The 25,318-nt window shown below is 35.5% G+C and overlaps 1 protein-coding gene across 2 annotated transcripts in view; it reads left to right on the top strand.

Annotated features, from left to right (window-relative positions):
• Nucleotides 1-775: 775 nt before the first annotated feature.
• Nucleotides 776-25,318, top strand: part of LOC128860742 (proton-coupled amino acid transporter-like protein CG1139) — a 31,236-nt gene continuing 6,693 nt past the window's right edge. For both annotated transcript variants that reach the window (XM_054098457.1, XM_054098456.1), the window contains exon 1: nucleotides 776-1,168. The gene's annotated coding sequence lies outside the window, so the exon portion shown is untranslated. The remainder of the gene's footprint in view (nucleotides 1,169-25,318) is intronic.

Below are 25,318 nucleotides of genomic sequence, written 5' to 3'. Positions count from 1 at the left end.
TTTTTTTTTTTTAATTTTTATACCTCTCGTACAAATAGAGGAAAATTTTCAGTTGTCAACCATTGAAAATTTCATACATATGAAGACGTATCCTATCGAGATGCTAATTGGTTTAATGCATTTAATGAGAAAAATAAGCGAGAAAATCATGGCACGATTAATACACGCACACATAAATGAGTATGTATGAGAATATTTAGATTTGTATATAAATATATGTAGAAATAAAATATTGCAATCACAGGGCACAATTTTCACATTACCCAAAGTGCGATCTGTCGAGATTCGGCCACGAACCACGCAAAGTACATATTCAAACAATGTGCATACATACTCGTATACATATGTACATATGTGTGTACCTAGCCGTATGTACTTTAGTAAAAAAACTCCTAATGCAAGTTAAAAAAATGGATCGACATTAGCAAAGAAGTCAGTGCAAATTCACGAAAATTGCACCTTTGAAATATACCTACAAATGCACACATCCATACATACATACAAACATACAGGCGTATAAGTGCCAAATATGCGCATGCATAGATGTATGTATGTATGTGTGTTTGTGTGGATATATTCAACCACTTATCCCCATGCACAACAATACCTACGACCATTAAATACATTACACACATACACATGCAGACGAGTATGCATACGTACAAATCCGACACACAAAAGTGTACTTAACTACCCACCAAACCAAAGTAAGAGCAAAACGAGCCGAAGCGCTTGCGCTGCTTTTTTGCGGCAGCTTGCAAGTCGTCACTTAAAACCCGGTGGCTCAATGTGAATGGGATTTAGTCGTTAACGAGCGGCCAACAAGATCAGATCAAATTCGGTGATTCAGTTTTGGTTAATTTTATCTGATATCTGTGTACATACAAACATACGTCTCTCTGCATACGAGCATATTTGTCAATGTATATAAGCCTACATACATATATACATAGAGAGAAAAATCTGAGATCGGTGTGTGATAATAACCAGCAATAACAATTAGTTAATTTATACAAAAGCATTGCAAAAAACGAGCACAAAAGTGTGGTGAAAACAAAGTAAATAAAATAAAAGCAAACAAGTGAGCAGTGGAGTACAGCACAAAAAAAGGCCAACTGCGCAAACAGCAAAAAAATATAGAAAAATCTTAAACAACATTTTTCGAAAGGTAAATAAATGGAAAATATGCAATAAATGCAAAAACTGTGTGGCATTTGCCGAAAAACTTAACGTTTGTTTTGAAAATGCGAAAACAGAGTAGGAAAAGCAGCAATCTCTGCAATATCTACAATCTCTCAGCCATTAAATTTCAAAGCTGTAATGAAAAACGAGCTAAAGCAAAACATCGGCTAATTATTGCCCGCAATTAAAATTGGCATCTCAAAGCATTAATTACGCGCCAGTGCACAGCGACCGCAGCTGCTTGCAGCTCAGCATTGTTACAAGGCCTTCGAAGGTTTAGCGCGCAGCAGTTGCGAAGTTTGCCATTTGAAACACAAGATGAAGAAAGAATTTGCGGAATTTCAGTATTTATTGTTGGGATGCTAATTTTTATTTTTTTTAATTTAATTTATTTTTATTTTACTTATTTTTATTTTTTTTATTTTTATTTTATTTGTTTAAATATTTTTTGCTGCATCAGATTTTATTTCGTCTTCATAGTGCATAGCGCAGATATTAACGATGCCGAAGAGCAACAATAACAACAGAAATAGTAGTCCATTTAAATTTTATTAAATCAGAATTAAGCTATGCAAGTAAATACCAAGTTTCAGCATTTAGTGTATAAGTATGTATGTCTGTAAATATATGTATTCGCACTACTGTAAGTTTTTAATTTGCAATAATTTTGTATAGGAATACAAAAATTCTCTTCTTGAACAAATATCAAATAAATGCCAGTAGAACATTTACAAAAACTCACCAAATTTTCTTGAAAATTGCGAACTTTTTAAACAAAGTTTAGAGGAAAAAATAAACAGTTTGACTGCCCAATATAATTTAATGCAAGTTTGAAGCAGCTCAAACTTATCGTTAATTTCTTGTTAATTTTTTCCCTTGATGTATTTTCTGCGCAAAAATTCCAGCAAAATAAAATTTCCAAAAGTTAAAGCAATTTTTCAGCCACTTCAAGCTTGCACTTTATTATACCGAAACTCATTGAGCTATAAAAGGGCATACCCCAAATTTTACCAAAGTTTTTCATTAAAAGGTTTAAAATTTTGATAAGAATTTGCTGAATTTTCTTTTTTACTTTGCACAAAGTTTTAAACCTCAAGTTATATAGTTTTTGGAGGAGAATGAACTATGTTTTTATAAATAAAATTATTAAAATTAATTAAGTAGCAAATAAATTGTCGAAGAGTGCCGGTGCGCTGTATATACCCGTCTGACACCAATTAGCAATGAAGCGATTTACTAGCACACAGTAAATCTCTCAAATTTCAAAACTGAGAACGGGCTCAGCTCATACATTGCAAAGAGTACAATAAAACACCGAGATATCATAGACCATAAATAGGGTCTATGCAAAATTTGGCGTTCAGCCGTCGCACCAGTGCGTATACGCGACATCCAACGCAATCGCTGCGTCCGTCACTTGTGGCGATCCGTTGTCCTCTTTTTTCTTAAACGCGAAGATTAAGAAATATTACAAATAAATTGTAAACAATAAAGTTTCAATTGCTCGTCTTTCGCTAAGGCGAATACTTTGGTTGTGTATTTTAGCGCAATGAAGAACAAAAAATTAACGGAAACGGAAACAGCGCGTAAATAACCAGTTCATATAGAACGACAACAACCACCAACGGATCATAGCAGTATATTTCGCGCTTTATTCTGTGATGTTTATCAATGTGCACATTAGTGACGCCATTAAATTATCCGCAATTTAAGCTAAATGATGCAGAGCTGCGATTAAATGGCAGTCAACTCATATAGGTTCGCAAACACACGCGTTCATCTGTACAAATTTTCACAAATCTACATACAAGCAGATTGTTTGTGTATGTAGGTGGTCAGGCAGTTAGCCGCTCGTGTCATTTCAAGCGCTAAGTGCGATTATTTATCTGTTCAAAAAAGGGTTATTTTGCTTTAATTCACGTTTTCGCTCGGTCACGATTTGTGATTAGAGATTTTCATTGCAGATATACATACGTACATCTACATATGTACATACATGCAGAAAAGTGAAGTTAAGCAAAGTTCACATATAGATATTTTAATAAAATATGCCGCTAATTACCGTCATGTGAAGTTTTTATCATTATGCAATTTTTTTCTTTTTTTTTTTGACGTGCGATTAACTAAATCTTATCATTTCGCCAAGAACGGAACGACTAGAAGCTTAAAATACAGCAAACATTGTAAAAATAACTTAAGGTTGGGTGAAAAGTTTGACGGAATAAATTATTCAAATAAATAAATCTGAGCAAATAACTATTTAACATAGTAGTAAAGGTAGTAAAAGCTGTAGATTCGGCTGGAGTTGAGTAATAAAACTATTTATTAGCTTAACACTATCTGGCTACTATTAAATACACGGAGGGTGTTAAAATTTAATCTGTAATATATTAACATTTATTACTCTCAGACAAGCCGCTCATTCTCAGGGAGCTGCTAATCTTACAGAGACATGTTATATATCAAGCAACAGCGCTAAGCGGCACATTGCCAAAAAATGTTCCCCTTATCTCTCAACATTCACACACATACATAAATCTTACAGGGTTTGCTTTGACGTCTTTTCAAATGAGGCAAATGTGGATTTATATTACAAATACAGTGCACTCGCGATAACTCGAACTAATTAAAACAGGCGCTGTTCGATTTATCGAATTTGTTCGACTTATCAATTGAGTGTGCTATGTTAAAAAAACAGTCATCGATATCGATTTTTCGATCGATTGTTGAAAATGAAAGCCAGTAGAAAATTTCTGTAGTATAGTTTCGTTATACGAATTACATTTTGGTCCATTGGCTGGATCAATGGTGTCACATTCGGCGGCATAAACATAGTTAAAATTAAACCATCCTCGGACTTTAATTCGATTTCGTTGGGATGTGATGGGGCATTATCAATTAGAAGAAGAGCCTTCTCAGGTAGTCCCCCATCTTTCAAATATTTTCTTACCTAAATATTAAAGTCATTTAATTTGGTTAAAAAAATTGTTTTAATGAATCTGGATTTTACCTGCGGCACGAACGAATTATGAAACCAGTCTTTGAAAATCGCCGAAGTCATCCAGGCTGATTTGGAATTTTTGTACTCCACCGGACAGTTAAAATTTTTGAAAACACGATGATTTCTTGCTTTGTCAATAACGAGAAGTTTAAGCTTATGGTTGCCGGTAGCGTTAGTGCAAGCCATAAATTGCCTTATCTTTCTTTTTTATAAGACTTATGGTGGACTTGGCTACCCCATATTCCTTCGCTAGAGAAGTAACACTACGTCCACGTTTAATTTTGTTAAGGACTTCAGCCCTCTCTTTTAATGTTAAACACTTCAACCTTTTACGATCCATTACTCACGTGCACTGATATCCTACAAATGACAAATTTAAAGCAATTTGGTCAATGCAAGATGTTGTTCCCAGAAAACTAACGGGATATTAACGCCGAAATATTCATATGGACAATACACTAGTATACATATAATTTATATACATATACTATTACATATGTATGTATGTACAAAATGTACATGTTTGAAAAGAATGTGTGTACAAATAAATTTGTTTTTTTGTTCGAGTTATAGCGCTTTTTTATTGTTCGAGTTACAAAGAAGTCAATAGGGGAAAAAATGTGTTCGAGTTAGCACGTCGTTCGACTTAGCGGCTATTCGAGTTACCGCGAGTGCACTGTATACGTATATGTGTATGTCTTATTCTTCCTTTTTTTCTATGATTGAAATATGATAAAAAAATGAGAAGAATGGGAATGACTTCTTCAATTGCCTATCCACTGAGAGATATTGGTGGTCACCACTATTTATTCAAATTATTTCAACACATATTGTTTGTTCATTTATTCATTTTAATAATCTACAATACAAATTATCTTACAGACTAGACAAAAATGTAAAGAAAAGCAAGCCAAATTTGGCAACTAAAATATTAGCAATCAATTTAAATTCAGTTTTAAGCAACTAAATCTCAATTTTTTACAAAATTATATCTAGATAAAATGATATCAAGCAGGCTGGAATTGAATAATAAAGTATAGTCTCGAATCCCGCGCGCCAATAAATGCATTACTTACGAATTTAGTTTCCGGGAGGAGCCCGGCCAAGCAACTAGCAAACGGTGTAAGCGCCAGTTATAGAAATAAACGCAAAATAATCATTCAAATTTGTTTTACTGAAGAAAAACAAATATTTTGAGTGTTTGTTGGAAATCTTTATTTTGATCTTCACGCGCTCCATTGCTCGTCTGTTTGTATTTTGCAGCTCTCCAGTTCACAAGCGTCAAATATGATTGACGCATGACGCCGTTTGCAAACAATTGTAAATCTTCCGATAGGGTAATTAATTTTATGCCACCTTGTATAATATTGGCACGAAAAATACGAATCTGATGCCAGATTTATATTTTATTCCACAAATTAATCTTGTTGGCCGCTGTACCTTGCGTATGAAAACCATTCGGTTGGTCCGCGTGCAAAATCTACTATGGACTTGAAACTTTACTTGTACTTAATTAGTACAGCAGAAATTCGATTCTTGCACACCTCGATACTTGCGACAACTTTTTTTTTTCATTACGTATTCAATACTTGCGGCATTGGAAAATGTTTACCTCGACACTTGCAACATTTTTTGTTTTGTCTTTCTCTTGTTTTTTATTCTTTTACCGTCAATGTCATTCTGGAATGACAATTTTTGAATTGAATCAGTTGAATGCATTTATTTGCTGGTGAAATGACAGTTTTGCGCTAAAAGAGAAAATTTACGCTACTTACAATGAAAGACATTCTGAAGAAATTAATAACGTGATTTTCCATTAATGCGTTAGGTAAAAACTTTCACGTCCATAGAGCAACAATAACTCGTATTAAAGAAAATTAACAGTTCGTAAAACGTGTGTGCGTTGTTCAACTGATTTGCGGATCAAAGGGCGAAAAACTTACCAAGCCAAGTTATAGCATGCCAAAATTCAGGAAAAACCTGAAGGCTTCCACGCTAGCAATGGTTGGGTGACATCCAATACGATGGCTAATAGGTTAGGTTAGGTTAGCCTGGGTGCCAATAAGCCACGCATAGACCTTTTGGTCCCTAGCGATACCAGATGGAGACCGACCTCTATGAATACCGAAAGTAGACATCATGTAGGATGTCAGCGCTTTTGGCGAATCTAAGCAGAGCTGGGAGATCCGCTTTTGAGACGTCCTCCAGACCCTCAAACAATGCATTTTAAACGCGTTTTTAACAATGCCGGGCAGATGCACAGAAGGTGTTATAAAGTGTCCTCAACATCCTCTCTGCATTTCCTGCATTCGTCCGTGTTAGCAATCCTTATCTTGTACGCATGTGCAGCCAATTATGACCTGTTAGCATACCTATGATAGTTCTGCAGTCCTTTCGCGAGAGCGTACGTACGAATTGAGTCAGTTTTTTGTCGTTAGTTCTGCACATGACTTTTGCTGTTTTGCATGTGGTCAGATTAGTCCACCCAGCTTCCACTCGCTTTTTCATGTAGTCGTCCATTTCATTGTATATAGTTTTTAGCGGCTTTGGTATGTCGTTCTCTTTTTCAAATGGTAGTTAACAGCACTTTTTGCTATCTCATCTACTATTTCGTTCCCCATAATGCCTTTGTGACCAGGCACCCAATAGATATGCAGCCTACTGTTTGCGGCTAGCCTTTTAATGGCCTCCCTGCTACGTTGAATATTTTTGGACTTAATAGAATATGAGCTTATTGCTTTTTAATTGTTCCTGTTCTTGTGTAGGCTAGCTCCGCGGCTCACCCCACAGCAAAAACTTCGATGGCTAATAATTTGCGGAGATAAATTATCAAATAAGAGTGACTCCTTCAACACATTTATGGATAAATTTAACAAATCCATTATAGATTTAAGCTTGACAAAAGAGCAGATATACAATGGCAATGAGTCTGGCTTATTTTGGAAGCTTTTGCCCGATAAAACCATTCTGCGCTCAAAAGAAACCTCGGCTCCGGGGCACAAGACCAGTAAGGAGAGAATATCGTTGGTTGCTTCTTCCAATGCTGCTGGAAATCATAAAGTAATCGTTTCAAAAACTCTGACTGGTACTGTGAGTCCCTTTCGGAGTTGCGATTGCAGATAGCTGATGATGCATCTAATATTCAATTCATTGCAAATTTGCTTCGGAAAGTAGAAACATTGCCTCAAGTCTCCCAATCTTTAATCCAGCAATGGATTGTTCACCTCATTCAGAACCCACGAGAAGAATGAATAATTCTTTATTGAAAACGACGAAAAAGTCGGTGAAGGAACTAACTGATAAAATTACATCGGAGAAGGCAATACCAGCATTTAGTATATACTTGGATTGGGCAGAGCAAAACAATACTTGCTTAAACGATGTTATACCATTGCGGAGGCTCCGAAACAGTATGGCACTGAACAAGCGAATGTGTACAAAACAAACCAAAATAGAATATTGCCTTCATAGAAGAAGACTGTCGAGCACTTTCTCTGTAAATGTCCAGGTTTGGCAGCTAGACGACTAAGGTCACTGAGTTTCTTTTCTTCGACAGCCTGGGGCAGTACGCCAACCTAAGTCCAATCAATCTTCTCCATTTCATCAACAGCTCTGGCTGGCTGGCTGTGGATATCTGCCTGTTGTGTGGAAAAATCCGCGACAACCTCGAAACTAACACCGAGCCCGTTTTTCATTACGCACAAGAATAGAGCTTTTACTGTATTATGAGCAAATAAATTTTTTTTTTTCTTCACAACTTTTCATCACGATAAACCAAGCATAGTTCTGATTTGATGGATGTCTTTGAAAAAATGGTGTAAATTTTCATGCTTTCGATGGGTTGGTCAATAAAATATCAATACCAATACACTCATGAATGAATGAAAATTAAATCCCGCAACCAGTCCCGAATTTTTCGGTATTATATATTATTAAAATTAGTAATTTGTATGCGATTCCACTTATCGAACTCTTACTGTAAATCAAACTATTCGCAACCAAAGTACAACAATCTTCTCTTCTAAAAACCAAACGTTGTTTTTTTGCCTCTAAAAAATATTTGAGTCAATGCCATTCTAACTAAAGATTTATGTTCTTCTTTGTTTCAATTAATTTGTTTCTAATTATTGGCCGCTTCGAACAGCTTTTTAAAAGTTATTTTAATTGGGCTTCCAGTTGCTGCATTCACTTCCGTGTATGATACACCTGCGCATACCGATATATGTAAACAAAGTATACATGGACATATGTATGTGTGTATATACTCGTATGTATATCCGCATATAAAGTATGTTTGATTGTTTTTTTTTGTTTTAATATTTTATTATATACTTTTGGTATGCAGACCATTTTTTACATTTAAATGTAAGATAATTTTTACAACTCTTTTATTAATTAACTCCAGTTATGATAACATTACGGATATGGGTTTTAAGCATTTAATACATTTAAGCTTTTGTCCGTTTTTAATATATAATTTTATATTCTTTACTTATTTACATGGCCTTAACTCATTTACTCAACTTTTGAGGTTGTTGCGATACTCAATTAAGTCATTCAAAAATGGTGAGCTCCGCTGCCCTTTAAATTGAAACATCTGTTCTACCCAGCAAAACGCTAATAGTCAACAATGGAAAAACAGCTGTCAACTAGATAAGGCACGCAGCAGTTAAAAAAAGCAGTAAACAGTGTTGCACATTTAGCGACTTTGTCGCTAGAACTGACGACTTTTGCTTGAGTCTTGGCGACAAAAATAAAGTTTTGACGACAAAAATGATTTAGCGACTTATCTGGCGGCTTTTGGCAATAGATATTTTTTTAGGCAATAGATACTTTTCAGTCAACTTGGTTACCCGTGAATGCCCTTTACCTTCCACACTCTAGAGTAACAATTTACTGACTATAGATAAAATAAAGCACTACCTATTGGTGTGTTATCGTTGATAAATTATCGATCTATAATTGAAATTTTAAATTTATTTTTACCTTAAAATTTGTTATGAAATTAACAAAAATCATACGTTGTATTAAGAAATAATAAAATATATTCCAATTCAATTACACGTTGTTTCACACAATTGTAATCAGTAACCAAATTATTTTTACCACTGATCACATAAGAGCAAAGCGGTCGGGGAATCCCCGAATTTTATTATGTTCTGTACGTGAAACAATTGAATTGATATCGACTCAGTTGATTGTTTACTATCCTCTAGCTTACTTACTTTTTAATTCATTTTAAGTAAATATAAAATATTTAAATCTATCTCGAGGTTGCTTAAATAATGGATTTACCTCTGAAAAAAAGCAGTATTTCACGATATTGAAACTAACTTCCGTTGATCTCAAAATTTCAGTAGAGTTGGTATTACTGGTTTAATTATTATTCATCTAAAAATTTTAAGTCCGCAGCTGGCTTCTTGTGCATCTCTCAGAATGAAATTTAGGATCCGCCCCTGAGGGAGTTAGCGACTTTCTAGCGACTTTTGATATTGGCCCTAGCGACTCAGATTTATTGGCGTTGGCAACACTGGCAGTAAAGTACAAATAAATATATAAACACGCATAATTTCATCAGAATTCCAAAAATGATAAAGCATCAGAGCTACTGGTAAATAATGATCTATGGCGTCAAAATTTAATCCATTTGTTGTGCATTATGGAATTGCTAAACAAGGCGATTTTTCTGTCACCATTTCATATGCTTCGTAAGAAATTGGAAAGAGAAAGGCACTTAAAAAGGAAAAGAGATAAGCATCCCTAATGCATATACGCATACATTGACATATACACACACATATGACGGCTATTTGTGCACACATCTCTGGCAGGTATTTAAGCCGAGCTCCTCTGCCAATTTCAAATGCGCATCTTTGTTGTGTTAGAAATTAAAGGTTCAATAGTTTTATTATTATTTTTCCTCTTTCCACGGCAAATGGCTTATTAATAAAGAGCTTTTAACGGCGTATCAGTTATGAGACAAATTATTTCCATAATTTTTATATAATAATGTAGGCATCTTGTAGCTGCTCAAGTCCTACAGCCGGTACAATAGGCCCAGCCGCTTTATTTAAATATATAAATACTAGGGATGCCAATCTCGGTAATCGTTGATCTCAGTTTGTTTTTAGAACAGAAGACCCTGCTATTAGTTGTTGTAAATCTCGAAATAGTTTTTTAATTTTATTCAAGAAGATTCAGGAAAAAAAACTTAATGAAAGAAAGTTGATTTCTCCAAAAATATTCGAATTTAGAATAAATTCCATTTAAAAAAAAATTGCAATCCAGACACTAGACTCGACTACATCTCTAAACTGGTGGAACAAAGTTGGAATAACGTTACCACCTTGAGTGAAAATCATAACACTATCTTAATCTGGGTCTTGGGATATCAAAACATTGAAGCAAACAAAAAAGTGAACGAACCAAACGAAAAGTGAATCTGCCATGAATAACATTATTGAACAATCGGTATTCACATCACTGGATGCAATCAAGTATCCAATTTGGATGGAGAGATTTGATGGAGAGACCAAACGGCATGCAAAATTAGCACACCTTAAACCTCTAATAAACGGCAAAATTGACAAATATGAAACGACGGGACGACTGGAGACTCACAACACACACTGTCACAGTCCCAAACAACCGGCGGAAAAGAAACGATTTTTAATTTTCTCTGTGAAGAGCATTGTGGAAAGAGAGAATGTTAACACTGGGCAAACCACTGTCCGAGAGTCTAGAACAACTGTCTGGGTTAGACGTCAACCACCTAAGAAGGATTTTAAGCCGCACAGAGAATCATGCTGTAAATAACCGTTAAACAAGTTGGTAACGAGAATGTGGCAACGAAATAGTGAGGAATTCTAGATGACCAACCGCTGGGTCTTTCAAAAGTGGCGCCTAGATGCCGGTAGTGAATAATTCCTAGACGGTACCTTTTTTATGTTATCTTTGACATTTGCCACGTAGACAGTTGTACAATTTTACACTATATGTACAAGGTGAAGTCCAAAATAAACTAGACTGACAAGACAAGAATAGAAACGACAGGAGCTTTGTTCCGATAACTTCTAGTTTATTTATTCAAAATAGTCCCCTCTGGCCTCGATACACTGTTTTGCGCGAGCTAAAAGCCTTTCGAAAGAGTGTTTCAGGTCATTGACCGGAATGCCCTTTAGGATGTACGAACAAACCTTTTTGATGGCATCTACGGCGGCAAAATGTTTTCCTTTCATGGTCAAATGCAATTTTCCGAATAGGTAGAAGTCACAGGAAGCCATATCGGGCGAATACGGTGAGTGATTGATGGTTAAAATGCGATTCAGTCACAAGAGTGGATCGATGAGATGGTGCATTATCATGCAATAAGCGCCAGCTTCCTCCTTCGCCAAGATGGAAAATTACATTGACGGTTGGCTCGAACTCGTTGTGGACAATTCCCTTGGAATTGTAAAAACAAATGAGCATCGACTTGATTTTTGACTTCTCCAAACGCGATTTCTTGGGAGGTACCTCGTCTGGGGCCTTCCATTCGGCACTTTGATTTTTAGTTTCAGGTTCATGTTGGAAACACCACATTTCATCATCAGTTACAATGTTGTAAAGGAAGTTCTCGTCTTTTCTCGCCTCTTTAATGAGGTCTTTCGAATGCTGAATTCTGAGCAATTTTTGGTCCTCAGTTAACTTGTGCGGAATGAAATGTGCACAGGCCTTTCGGAAGCGCAAATTAGCAGGTAAAAAGCGATGAGCCGATGTTTTAGAGATATTCAACTCCCATTCCATGAATTTCAACGATGATTTCGGTTCATATTGGATAAATTTACTGATTTTGGGTGACTCGTATGTTCATTGTCATTTACATCTCTGAAACGTGTAAGCCACTCGTGAACTCTGACACGAGATTGACAATCATCACCATAAATTTTTTTTTATCAATTCAAATGTTTCGGTAAACCTTTTATCGATTTTAAAACAAAATTTGATTATTAGCTCTTTGTTCGAAACTCATTTTTGTACCGATGACACAAACATACTGACACTTTAGACGCAATAACTTCGCTTCCACTGAACCGAATGTCACCAAGCATTCATTGGAAGTCAGCTAGGGATGTAGCTTCCAACGCCCTAAATTAATAAAAAAGACGGTCCCATCAAAAACATTTTTATGACGCCAGTCTTGTTTATTTTGACTTCATCTTTTAAAAAACGCGTTAAAATTATTAAAACTTATTATGAAAATGGTTGATCTTTAACAAAAAATTCGTGATTTTTTTGGTGGAAATGATTGTTCAAATGAGTCGACAATTCAAAGGTTAGTGGAAAAAATTGAAGAAACTGGTTCTCTCGAGAATAGAAAAAGGACTGGCAGACCAAAAACTGGACGTTCTGCTGAGAATATTGCTGCTATAGCGCAAAAGTTTTGCGGAACCACCTTCAATATCGATATCTCGGTGTGGGTTTTAGGTTGGTGAAATAATTTGCCTGTTTTAACTTTTACGGTTTTTTTGAAAAGTAAGGTCCGGCCGCCGTAGCTGAATGGGTTGGTGCATGATTACCATTCGGAATTCACAGAGAGAACGTTGGTTCAAATATCGGTGAAATAGCAAAATTAAGAAAAACATTTTTCTAATAGCGGTCGCCCCTCGGCAGACAATGGCAAACCTCCGAGTGTATTTCTTCATCAAGGCACACACCACAAATAGGAGGAGGAGCTCGGCCAAATACCCAGAAATGGTGTACGCGCCAATTATATATATAATATATGTATATAAGGTCTTCATGAATAAATCAGAGCTGAAATGTAATATTGGGATCGAGATTGCGTCCTTGAAATGTTTTAATTCTCGAATGACAGCCTATAGATGTGATGATGATGAGATGAATGACAGCCATAGTGGGCATTTAAATGATGTAATTTTTCACACATAATTTCGAAGAGCCTTGTTTTCCATACAAATTCGGAAATAATATAAATTTTACATGCCTCATTTTAAAACAATATCTAGGCGCGTCTTTTGAAATACCCTTTAAAGTGTCTTTTAAACGATTTCTTCGATGTCTTCTATGGAATATTTATGAGTATAGAAGTTTTCTTTTTGAAGGTCCTTTGTTCGTATATGTTTTATTTGTAAGAATTGTAAGAGCCTTTTTTATTTTTGTTAAGGGGGGGAACCGGTTTAGATCGTTCAAAAAATCGATTTTTTTTATTGCATAAATCGTTAGTATAATTACTCAAGAAATTGTAAAGCGAAATTCGCATTATTCCCGATTCTATGAGCAATTAAGTGACTGCCCGTCGGTTCCGCACCATAGCGCGCGTTAGTTAGAACGACGTTTTTCAGCTGGTGGGCACTCTAGCTCAAAAAGTTATGGACCAATCGTTATAAACTTTTTTCGGAGTATTCATTATTCAATCCTTAATTTTGGGATTATATTATAATTAAAAATATTTTGTTTTTAAGCAAAATAGATGAAAATATGGTATAAAAAAACTACTTTGTGTTCAAACGCATCTAAAGCATGCAATTTTCAATATTTTTTTACCACAATTACCACAATTCTTAGGAAACATGCTGTTAATAAAAAAATTGCTGTTGATTTCAAAGAAAAATTGCAACTTCAGGAATTCCCACCAGCAAAACACTCGGATGGCGATCGTCCATGAACAGCACGCTCTAACGCCACTCCCACGGAAGCAGCTTCAAAAAAAATTTAAAAGTGTACCTAAAAATATAAATAAAATATTCTCTAAACTTAAACAATTTCTGATTATTCCTTCTTTGTTCAAAAAATTCTCGAAAAACATCAAAATGTTGGCCTCCTAAACCGGTTTCCCCCCTCAAATAAACATAGGTTGTTTCTATTGGTTTTATATTTTTTAAAATACAATTTAAATAGTTTAATTTTTTTTTACTTAATTTTATTAAAATCATTTCACTTTGCATTGCATTTTTACTGAATTTAGCAAAATTATTATTCGGTATGAGTCTCGACAATATCGGGATTACATTAAAAATATCCCAAAATCTCGAGTTCAACAATCACCGCTAATATTGGCATACCTAACACATACAGACTTACATACTTACACATGCGCATATTTAACTATTTCATACGAGCTTCATTAATGGAGCAACAAACGTGATTGACCCAGTCCAAGTCAAATACTTGTGCATAGGTATGTAGCCCGCATATTAATTTGCTTTGAAAAGAAATCAAAACAAACTACAATACTTACCGTTATTTACACAAGTGCTTAATAAGACATTCATATATGTAGGTATGTACGAGCATGCATATTCATATATCAAGCCCAGTGACGCTTCACACACTTATTCGCAAACTGTAAAAAAAAATTATAATAAAAAATACAATTCGCTAAAAGCAAAACTTACTACATAATTCGCCAAACTAATGACCATTTTGGCAATGAAATTGATTTTGGTAGCTAATGCGACAGACTGAGTTGACAAGATTAATTCCGACTGAATTATGCAAAACTTTAACCGGTTTCCCGTTTTCTCATTTATTTTGCTGCGTGTTTTCTTTGCTCATTGGCCAATGTTTATCTTCTCTATATTTACCTTGTTCATACTTATGTACAATAGATAAAACAATTAAAACATAATAATAATGGATAGAAGCATAGAAAAATTGTTTACATCAAAGCAAAAGCAGCATTTGGGATAACAGTATTTTATTTTTATTTTTCAATGAAAACTGATGTGGTTTATAAATCCAATTAATAAGAATAGCCAAAACATTTTTACGATATGTGTGGGTTAAGACTGCACATCTTACAGCGTCTTACCAGCGTCTATCTTAAGAGCCCCTGAAATCATTCAAAATTTCACTCTCGGTGCGATCACCTGATAAAACTCACAAACCCAACCCACCACACTTTGTTTTCACAAATTGGTTTCAATTTGATTGGTTTGCTGACTTCAAGAGTTGTTATAAATTGCCGCAGATCTCTAAGAAGACTGGAATTTTAGTCTGGGGGAAAAAGGTATCCATTATTTTCGTGTAAAACTTTTGGGCAAATGGTTCAAAACTATTTTATGGTTGATCTTTAGCTTCTCGGCGATGCTACGACTACTAACGTGCCGTTCAAGTTCGATTATTTCTGTGATTTTATGGACATTAGCAACATTTTCTTTAACGTCAAAAATGCCTGAACGGAATCCACGAAACTAAAATTGCACGTAATTTGCTGTTACAGCATCGGCATCATAAACACAATTCACAATTTCAGCGGCTTGGCTTACTTTTTCGCTTTTATCAAAGAGAAACTGTAAAATTTACCTATTTTTCTCTTTGTTGGCTTTCTCTGTTAACACCCTGTAACTCCCAACTGAATGAACAAACAAAAACAACAAAAGAATTTTCTTAGTATTAAATGTCACCTCGACAACGAGCATACTCTTTAGATTGGTTGATCGATACTTTACGAGATATCGATAACTACAGCAGGAAAATGATGGATTTATTTTTCCTATTTTCCTATTTTGCGCAGACACTGTTTGAGAGAGCAACTTCACAGCTGTTGAGCAAGCCTGTCTGTTGCAGAAATGAAAGATTATCTGCTTTTACAAAATGAGAGTTGTTGCTAGCCCTTTAACCATCAATGAGTATTCAACTGACAAAATCAGTCTTCAATCTCAGTGGGTGAGCCATTCGATGAACAACCGCTACTTGAGATTCATTGTTGTGCTTACATCCAGTCAGATTAAGGGCTCCCTTCGACGATTTCTGTGGAAGTTGTCGAAAAGTAGAGGAGTAGAAGATCATACAACACCTCCTCTGCCACCGTCTGGTATTGACTAGTTACAGGGCTTAAGCGCTTCGTAGATATTTCTTTTAGAAACTTGATATCATGTCTACAAAACTTAGGAACCAGCCGAGATAAATGCAAAGTGAGTATCAATTGAGTTTAGAGGAATAGAGGTCCTGTTGTATATATGTGTAGGTCCTTTTATGTATATATGTGTATAATCGGTTCTTACACTTTTTTTTAATGTTAAGCCGAGCGCTTCCTCGTAATTGTGGCGTGCGTTTAATTTTGTTTCACAAATAGAGGGGAGTACAGTTTTGAGTCGACTCCGAACGGAAGATGATCTTTTTCATAGCAGAAATAACTATGTTCGAAGGTTGGCCTGTGCGCACTACCGAAAGGTAGTCATGCACAAAAACTCATTCGGCTGCGTACGATATCTCCTACGGTACCGCAAAAGTCTGAAGTCTAAGTGAGTGCCATTAGGCACAACTGAAGTAACTAATTTAGCCGGGGCCTTCAAGGCATACTATATAATAGGTTTCATTGAGAACTTCAATAATAATATATTTGAAAAAATTGGAAATGCAAACAGAAAAACTGTGCATGCTTAATATTCTTATGTCTACGTTCGTGCGCCGGGGATAACTTTGCGCCACATGGATAAGAAGTGCCGCATCGGTTGTACAATGAGTGGTGTGGCGTGCTTCGTTAAGGATGGGATTTTTAATGTATAAATTAAATCTTTAAAACTAAGAAATATTCGGCCAAACACATAACGGCTATGCCAAGTGCCGCAATTAAGAAGACCCTACCTACAAGAGCAATTGACAAAATGAATTAAGCTATTGTTCGAAGACGTCCTGCGGAAATTTCTATTCGAGCGCCCCTAAGTGAGAGAGTTTTGCATCTATTTAGAAGTTCTCAGGTGCTTCCATTTTATTTTCATTCCTACATTGACGTTGATTCCCATGCTTCTAAGGTAGGCGAGTCGAATGTCAACTTGGTTACAATTTCTCCTACCCCCCGTCAAGCATCCGAGACCATAAGAAACTCACTAAATTCAATATAAGACAAGTTGTTTGTGAATCAATTCTACATAAGGCTCGATTGCTTAATAATATATTAAATAACACCAAGTTTCATGAAGTCTTATGATAAGACATTCGATAGTGGCTAAAAACGAAAGATTTCTACATAAAGGGGCACACAACGCTAAATACCTCTCGAAAATGTCACCGCCAATCTATGATTAATATTATATTATGATAAATTAGTTTACTTTATGTAAGTTTCCGCTGGTAATTTTTCGCGAATACCGTAAAAATAATCCGCATTGATACTAACCTCCATCGCACGGGCCAACTGGCGTGCATGCAAGTAATTTGAATGCGCGTGTGTATAAGTGTGCTACGTATGAATACATTTAAATACCAATAAGGCGATGCAAGCTACTTTTTCATTCATGAAATATGAGTTATTATATCTCAGCGCTGATTTGTGGCCTTTGTACCCTCCATGGCATGTTTTGATCGTTTTCAATTAATTTGTATTGATTAGCCGTAGACGAAGGTTAGCCAAGAACACTGAACTCTTTGATGGCTGTGGGCTTGGCGTAAATCTTATCTATCAGCTTACAAATATTTGTGAGTAGCATAAATACATAATTTAACGGCGATAGTCTAAAAAATTTTAAATTATAGCCTTATATAGTGCAAAAAAGCCTTGGAACTAAAAATAAATAAAATAAAATCATTTAAAATAGCATAAAGAATTTAGTTGTCAACTAAATGTATTTTAAATCAATTCGCTTATATTCTAATAGGCAAAGTAGTTTGTTGCGGTTTCTTTGCTTCTGTCTTAATTTTTATGCTCCAATACAAATTGTCATTATAGTGGGTTTTGTTGAAGTTCAATGAATGTGGGTCAGAGCAAAAACTTTCGCCACTCGTCAAGCAAATACCATTTTCTTACAAAGCTTACATTTAAAGCATGCTTTGACGTCATAGCAGACGATATCAATATCATAGACATATAGTACGCCAACAATTGTGCGACCTTATAAAACATTGTGCCTGAGCGGTTAATTCCGCCGCTGGCACGATCTTTTCCAGCATCAGGTTAAAGAAGTCACTCGACAGCGAGTCACCCTGTCTGAAACCTCCTATGGTATCAAACGGCTCGGAGAGGTTCTTCCCAATTCTGACGGCGCTGCAAGTATTGAGCAACGCCATTTCAGACATCGCGGCATAAGGCAACTACTTTTCGTACTGTCGAATGCGGCTTTAAAATCAACAAGAAGATGGTGTGTGTCGATTCTCCTTTCATGAGTATTTTAAAAGACTTGGTGTTTTTTGAATATCTGATCGATTGTAGATTTTCCATGTCTAAAGACACACTGATAAGATCCAATCAGTTGGTTGATGGCAAGTTTCAGCCTTTCCCAGAATACGCTTGCTAGAACCTTATAGGCCATATTTAGAAGACTAATCCAGCGATAATTGTCACATATTCCAGGATCACCCTACGTATGGATTGGGCAGCTCACTTGAATTCCTATCGCAGACGTGCTTTCATCCGACCATATTTCGCATAGGAGCTGATGCATGCACCTTAGGAGCTGCGCGCCGCTATGTTTGAATAACTTAGCCGCGTTATCTATTCTTGCCTCGTCATGCTCGGATAGCGGACGACAGGCCCGTTGCTCCTCGCACTCACGTATTTCGGCCTCTTGTTTCTTCATTCTGATCATATATCTAATTTCCTTTTTCAGCTCGAGGTAGCGATCGCACATGGCATCCTTTCTTTGCGCGGTAGCATAACATTCTTAGTCGCACCAATTGTTTTTTCAGGGTCGCCGGAATCAGATTTCTTCTTCGACGGCAGTACGTCAATCGTACGTTGATCCATTGCTCGTGCATGACAGATTGTTGGGCAGTACTCTCTGGTACCGAGGTAATGGTCCGAGTCGATGTTGAATTTCCCGACCAAAAATTTACTTGTTGGCCACCCTGTCATTGAATTCGCCAAGCACGATTTTTACATCGTGCCGGGGACACCACTCAAAGGAACGTTTTATAGAAGAAATCATTGGCCGCATCGTCCTTTCTTGCAGTCGGAGCCTGAGCGCAAATGAGGGAGAGGTTAAAGAACATCGCTTTGATACGGATTATTGCGTTACGCTCGTCCACCAGAGAGAGCATAAGTACTTGGCGACGAGGTCTCCCCCCACAACTAATCTAACAAACTAATTTGCGCTTTTTACATGTATTTATAAAGAGTTCCGTTTTTGTTGGAATAAAAAGTGACTTGGCACAGCAGCTCAAGTTAAAAAAGATTTCAGATATCGTATCACATACATATTTATACAATATATAATAGAAGTAGGTGACTGCGACATTTTTAATTTATAATATTTTAATTATTAATATTTATATGACTTTTAAAGCACTAAAAACCCTTAAATTATCATCATAGTCGAAAGAAATTGCATTAGATTTGAATTGTGTATCTTTGCTTAGTAGGAGCTTAGAATTAAATTTCAAAGTATAAAGGATCTTTCAAAAGTGACGCCTGGATGTCAGCAGTGAATAATTCCTAGACTGTACCTTTTTGTTAAGTCATCTTTGACATTTGTCAAATAGGCATTAACGTCGTATCTTTCTTGACATTTGTAACGTGCCTATATGTATACCTCCAAAATCTCTTTTTGATTCCTTTGGTCCATTCTTCTAGTCCATACTTGCTTCCTTAATTGTCTAATTTTTTTTAACACCCAGTAAAGCATACTTGGCTGCGAAATTATGGGTATATCTTCATCTTCTTTTTCGTTTTTTTTTTTTTGTTGTAATTTCAAAGTCATTTTTATATTTCCATTTAGTCATTGTCATAATGACTTTCTAGCGCATGTTTGCTATATTTGATAAAAAAAAATACAAGAAAAAATAAATAAATCGTGCCAGAATATTTTGGTTATGGATGTTGATCAATCTAAAACTATATAAATATTTTCAATCGCATACCACTAAATCTAAAATCCATTTTCGCACTCATCGACAATTCACCTATTCCGATATAGTAAATTTGCATACACCAAGCAAAGCAATTGAATGCTTTTGAAAATAGTGGAAATTTTTTTATTGAACGCCAAGCAAAATGACGGCAACTTACTTAATGCATTCATTCCAAAAATATGATCAACATTTGGCTTCTCTAAATGTGGTGGCCAAAGTCACGAAATTTTGTTAGTAATTTTGTAGAGCAGTGATGATAGATCACTTTTGTAATACAAACACGTTCCACAGTTTAGTGCAAAGCATTCATATTTTTACAATACTCACAATGATTTTTTTTTTTTAAATATAATATATGTATATGTTATTTTTTTATAAAAATGTGGTGCATTCAATAACATAAACCATATAAATCAAAAATATATACATACATACATATGTAAGTACGTACATACATGCTAAAATAAGTTCATATGTGCGCTAGGCTACGTGGCACTGAAGGAATTTCTGGCACTTGGTATGTCATAGAAAAAGGCTGCCACGGGGAGTTAATAACGGAATGCAAACACGTGCTTTTAACTTCTTCTAAGCGCATACAGACTTGCATATATACATATGTAGATGTATTCATTTACATTTATATGAATATAACTTTGGGCGAATGCACATCAGTGGCTGCGTAGCTCTGGCAAAGTAAATGCAACTATACACCATACATATGTATGTAATTACTTATTTGAGACTAATGATTGAACTTGACATTGTTGTAGCCATTTGTAAAAATATCAGCTGGCACGCCGTGCGAATAATCTATTTTTAAAACCATAAATTTACATACCTATATGAAAGTATGTACTCGTCTGCCCTTAGATACATACATATGCGCATATATTTATATCTGTATATGTTGCGCGTTGATCTACAAAAATTTTGATTACTATTTCCTGTCTGCGACATAACATCAGCGTCATTACACAAACGCTTGTCTGGCAGAATTTGATTTTATTTAGACACTTAAGGGCCATCCACATACAACTTTCCCATTGCGTACGCAAATGAATACATTTTTTATCGAAATGTAAGTGTGTAGTTAGTATTATATTTACGCCCTTTGATTTAAGTTTAAGTTAAAGCTGCTTTATGGGCAACACTGCATTCGATTAGTAACTCCATACCACATTGCCATAACCATAACCGTAACCGTAAACATAGCTATAAATTGAATTTTTGTTTGTCGCCATAACCATAAACAGCTGATTGCCATTTTGTTGCATTTATTATAATTTCATTTTTCGCGTTCACTTCACCCTGTTTCGGTGAGTTTAAATTTGCAATTTTCAGGTGCGCTTCTTCTCGTGTTATTTGGTTTTATTTATTTTGAACATTTTTTAAATATGACTTGATGCGAAGCTGCTAGTTATTGTATGGCAAATAAATCTATATTAATGGGATGGGCACGCCGTCGTCTTCTGCGCTTCAATTTCTCCCTTTTGGCATCTTTTATTTAGTTTCTGCTCTTTCAAAATGAACAGTTAAATGACTAGGTATATAAATATCAGCTGTTTATTGTTATAGCACCATTAATGAAAGTCCGTAAACATCGTTCAGGTCTTAAGTGGCTTTCAATTTAACCTTTAGCCCTTCAAAAGGAGGTGCCCAGATGTTTATACCTCCTCCGAACGTCAGTTGAAATTTTTTAATAGAATTATACTCGGAGGTTTGCCATTACCTAACGAGGTGTGACGCTTAACCTATTTGAGCGAAAGAATCTACGCCGCATTCTTGAATCGGTGCGAATAGATTACGTCAACTATCGCCTACGCTACAACGATGAATGCCTAGCTGAGCTAAACGACTTCCAAATCGCCGTCTACAACAAGCTTCAACATCTTAATCTCATCCAAGATGATCCAAGATCGTCGCTGAAAAAACTGCAGGTAAGGATCGCGATTCTTGATCGAAGTTATTGAGGGAGGCTAAGGTTCAACGAGAGCCGTCACGCCAATGATGATTAACGAAGAGGAACAGATATTTGAAAAGTCTTGTTTATTGAACCTTAGGGTAGCCGAATGGCAGGCAGGACGTTCGTCGCTATGAACAAATTGCATACAAAATATACGTGAAATAAATACTAATAGTATTTATGAAATTTACACGTACCCATACTTTATTTCAAATATTTATTTCTTAAAATTAAAGAAATATATATATTTATATATGCATCTACATATATAAATATTTACATCAAGATATGTGAAATTTTCAGAGCTGCTCTCTCAGCTGCTAACGCAAAGGCAGCGCAGTAAAGATGCTATATGTGGACGACCCTTTAGCTTAAACGCTTTTGTGCGTCAATTTTTCGAGTGAATATGAACGCCAAGAGTTGAGAAATCTCAACGCTACACTGCTATCCTACACTGCTATGCCTGTATGTAAGTACATACATACATACACCGCTTTTCGATATAATAGCAGTGGCATTTGGCATAGTCAAAATTGCGACCAAAGAAAATAGTTGGTTTTTTGACAGATTACTTAAATTACCATTTCTTAAAAACTCACATTGGGAATGAGACAGAGTGCCGAGTTTGTCTGGAGGATGTTGAAACCACAGAGCATATGTGGTGCAACTGTATTGCCTTGGAAAAAACAAGAGGCAGAGAACAACTAGGTTAGAAAAACCGGATGCAATATGATAACATTCAAGGCAGTAGTACCAGTCATAGGGCTGGTATTAACTACTAACTACTTCTAAACGTGTAGTAGGATACAACACATCTTTATTATTATTTTACATACCCCACTGTTCGAAATAATAACAGATAACTAAAGAAAAAATATCTCAAATCAATATTTCACCTATAATTTTTTTATGGACGATTGTATTTACAGTTATATAATAAAATACAATTAGCTTATAAACCATGGCTACTGTGGCCTTAAGCTAGACTGAGGATGGTCAATTACTGTATATGTATGTATGTATGTTATATATGTGCCCGTCAAGCGTTAGTTGAATTTCATTTAGGATATTGCAATATTTTAAATATCTCATAAGTTTAATAATGTTGTCTGTAGAGTCGTTTAAGAGCAGATTTGTAGGTTTTGTGTTGTTAAAAGATTTTCTGTGTTTTCTCTAGGATGTGTTTGATGCTTGGAGCTGAGGTATTACAGTAATTGCAGATATACAAATATCTTTTTATTCGATATTCGTTTATTAGGCTTGGCTATCCAAGTCGTAGTCTATTTATTTTTGTTATTTTTGTAATTTCCCTTCTAGTTATGTTTAGTATTGTGCGTTCATCGATTACTTGCCTCATTGGGTTAGCAAATTTATACCAGCTTGTTGTTTGCTCGAATAGGGATTATTGTTCATTTTTGAATTTTCTTGCTATGCGATTTCTTATATCTGTGTGTAGGAAGTTTAGAGGCATAGTTAGAAGACGGTTTTGTGCTTACAAGTATTTTGCTGCTAAATCTGCTGGTTTGTTGTCCTTGATTTTTGCGTGACCTGGTATCCATATAAGTTCGATTTTGCTTTGGTATTTTATTAAGCAGCTTCTAATGTAGTGTAGCAGTTCTAGATATAACTATTATACATTATTCTTTTTTATATTTTTACCATTTTTAATGAGTTTAAGTAATCGGAACAAATTGCAAATTTTCCAGTGGATTGGCTGGAATATTTTACTGCTTCAAATATGGCCATCCTTTCCGCAGCAAAATTTCAAAATTTGTGCTCTTAAGGTAAAACTCGTTCAAAATAACACTGAACTTGTTTGCTTTGAGCTTTTTGAACTGTCTGTGAAGATTTTTTTTCGAAATTTTTTTTTTTATAAATTTTTTGGTTAATCCTGAGAAGAGTTTTTGCAAAATTGTTTCAGTTGTTATTATATTTTTATTTGTAACTACGATTTATTATTGCTTTATTTTAGTTAAAAAAACAGTTATCAACGTAAAATACACCACTCAATTTTTTATTAAAAAAACATTCTGAAAAAAAAACATTCTGAGTTGTGATATAAGTAGCTCTAGGCAGAACATCAAAAACAAAACTTATAAGAATTATCTATACTAATATTATAAAGAGGAAAACTTTGTTTGCTTGTTTGTTTGTTTGTAACGAATAGGCTCAAAAACTACTGGACCGATTTTAAAAATTCTTTCACCATTCGAAAACTACATTATCCAAGAGTAACATGGATTACATTTTATTTTGGAAAAAAATAGGGTTCCGTAAGATATTTGGATTTTTCGGACCCAAACTGAAAAAAATCTTATATATAAAATAAAGTCAACTTTTTGTGTGTGTTCGCTAACCGGCCGTGTCTGCACCGAATTAAACCAAACTTACACACATTGTTAAGAAGGTATTGAAGATGGTTTCCGTATAGTTTGGATACCTATTGGTGGATAGGGCTCGAGATATAGGTCAAAACGTGGACCCGGGTAACCTTCGGGTGTGTATGTACAATATGGATATCAAATTGAAGCTGTTGGTGAATGCCTTAGTACAGAGTATTTTTCATGCCGCTACGTGACTGGGGTCTCGAGATATAAGTCAAAACGTGGACCCGGGTAACCTTTGGTTGTGTATGTACAATATGGGTATCAAATGAAAGCTGTTAATAAGTGCTTTAATACGGGGTAATTTTCATACCTATTGATGACTAGGGTCTCGAAATATATGCCAAAACGTGGACCCGCCATGTCTTTGCACCGAATTAAACCAAACTTATGCACATTATTAAGTAAGTATTGAAAATGGGTTTCGTAAAGTTTGGTTGTAATTCGGAGCAGTGGCAACGGGTACAGCGTTCTTTTGAGCCAGCCATAATGTCGCTTACTTTTTTAACGCTTGGGGCGGAACTGAACTGAAGGGAGCCGGGTTTGCTAGTTTAATTATAAACCCCAAATAAAACATAAGATATTAATATTTATTTCCACGAACGGCCTATGCATTTTTTAGTATTAACGTTTTAAGTAGTCTGCTGATTTTTAGGGCAACCAACTTCACTGAAAAAGCTTCGAAAGGGTTAAAATGTTCCTCCTTGACCTTCGCTGAGTGTGTCATTTTTTAAATAGAACACAGACTATTCCCGCCGGACTACCAGGTCTATCATCTACCTGCATAGATCTACCGTCTGGCACGAAAAAGTTTCACTAGCAGTCGCTATTTAAATTTAAAATCAATCGAAATATTTTTTGTTATAAGCCACTGCTATTTTTTCGAACAAAGTGTACATAAAAGCCCATCAATAGTCTGTAGGAAAATCACTAATTTCGCCTCGTTTTCCTTTTCAATAGCTCACGAAAATAAAATCTGATTTTATGTATTTCCTAATA

Source organism: Anastrepha ludens, chromosome 4 (assembly GCF_028408465.1).
Source record: "Anastrepha ludens isolate Willacy chromosome 4, idAnaLude1.1, whole genome shotgun sequence".
Taxonomy (NCBI): domain Eukaryota; kingdom Metazoa; phylum Arthropoda; class Insecta; order Diptera; family Tephritidae; genus Anastrepha; species Anastrepha ludens.
The sequence above is the reverse complement of the archived record's forward strand: the minus strand, read 5'-3'. Positions and strand labels throughout refer to the sequence as shown.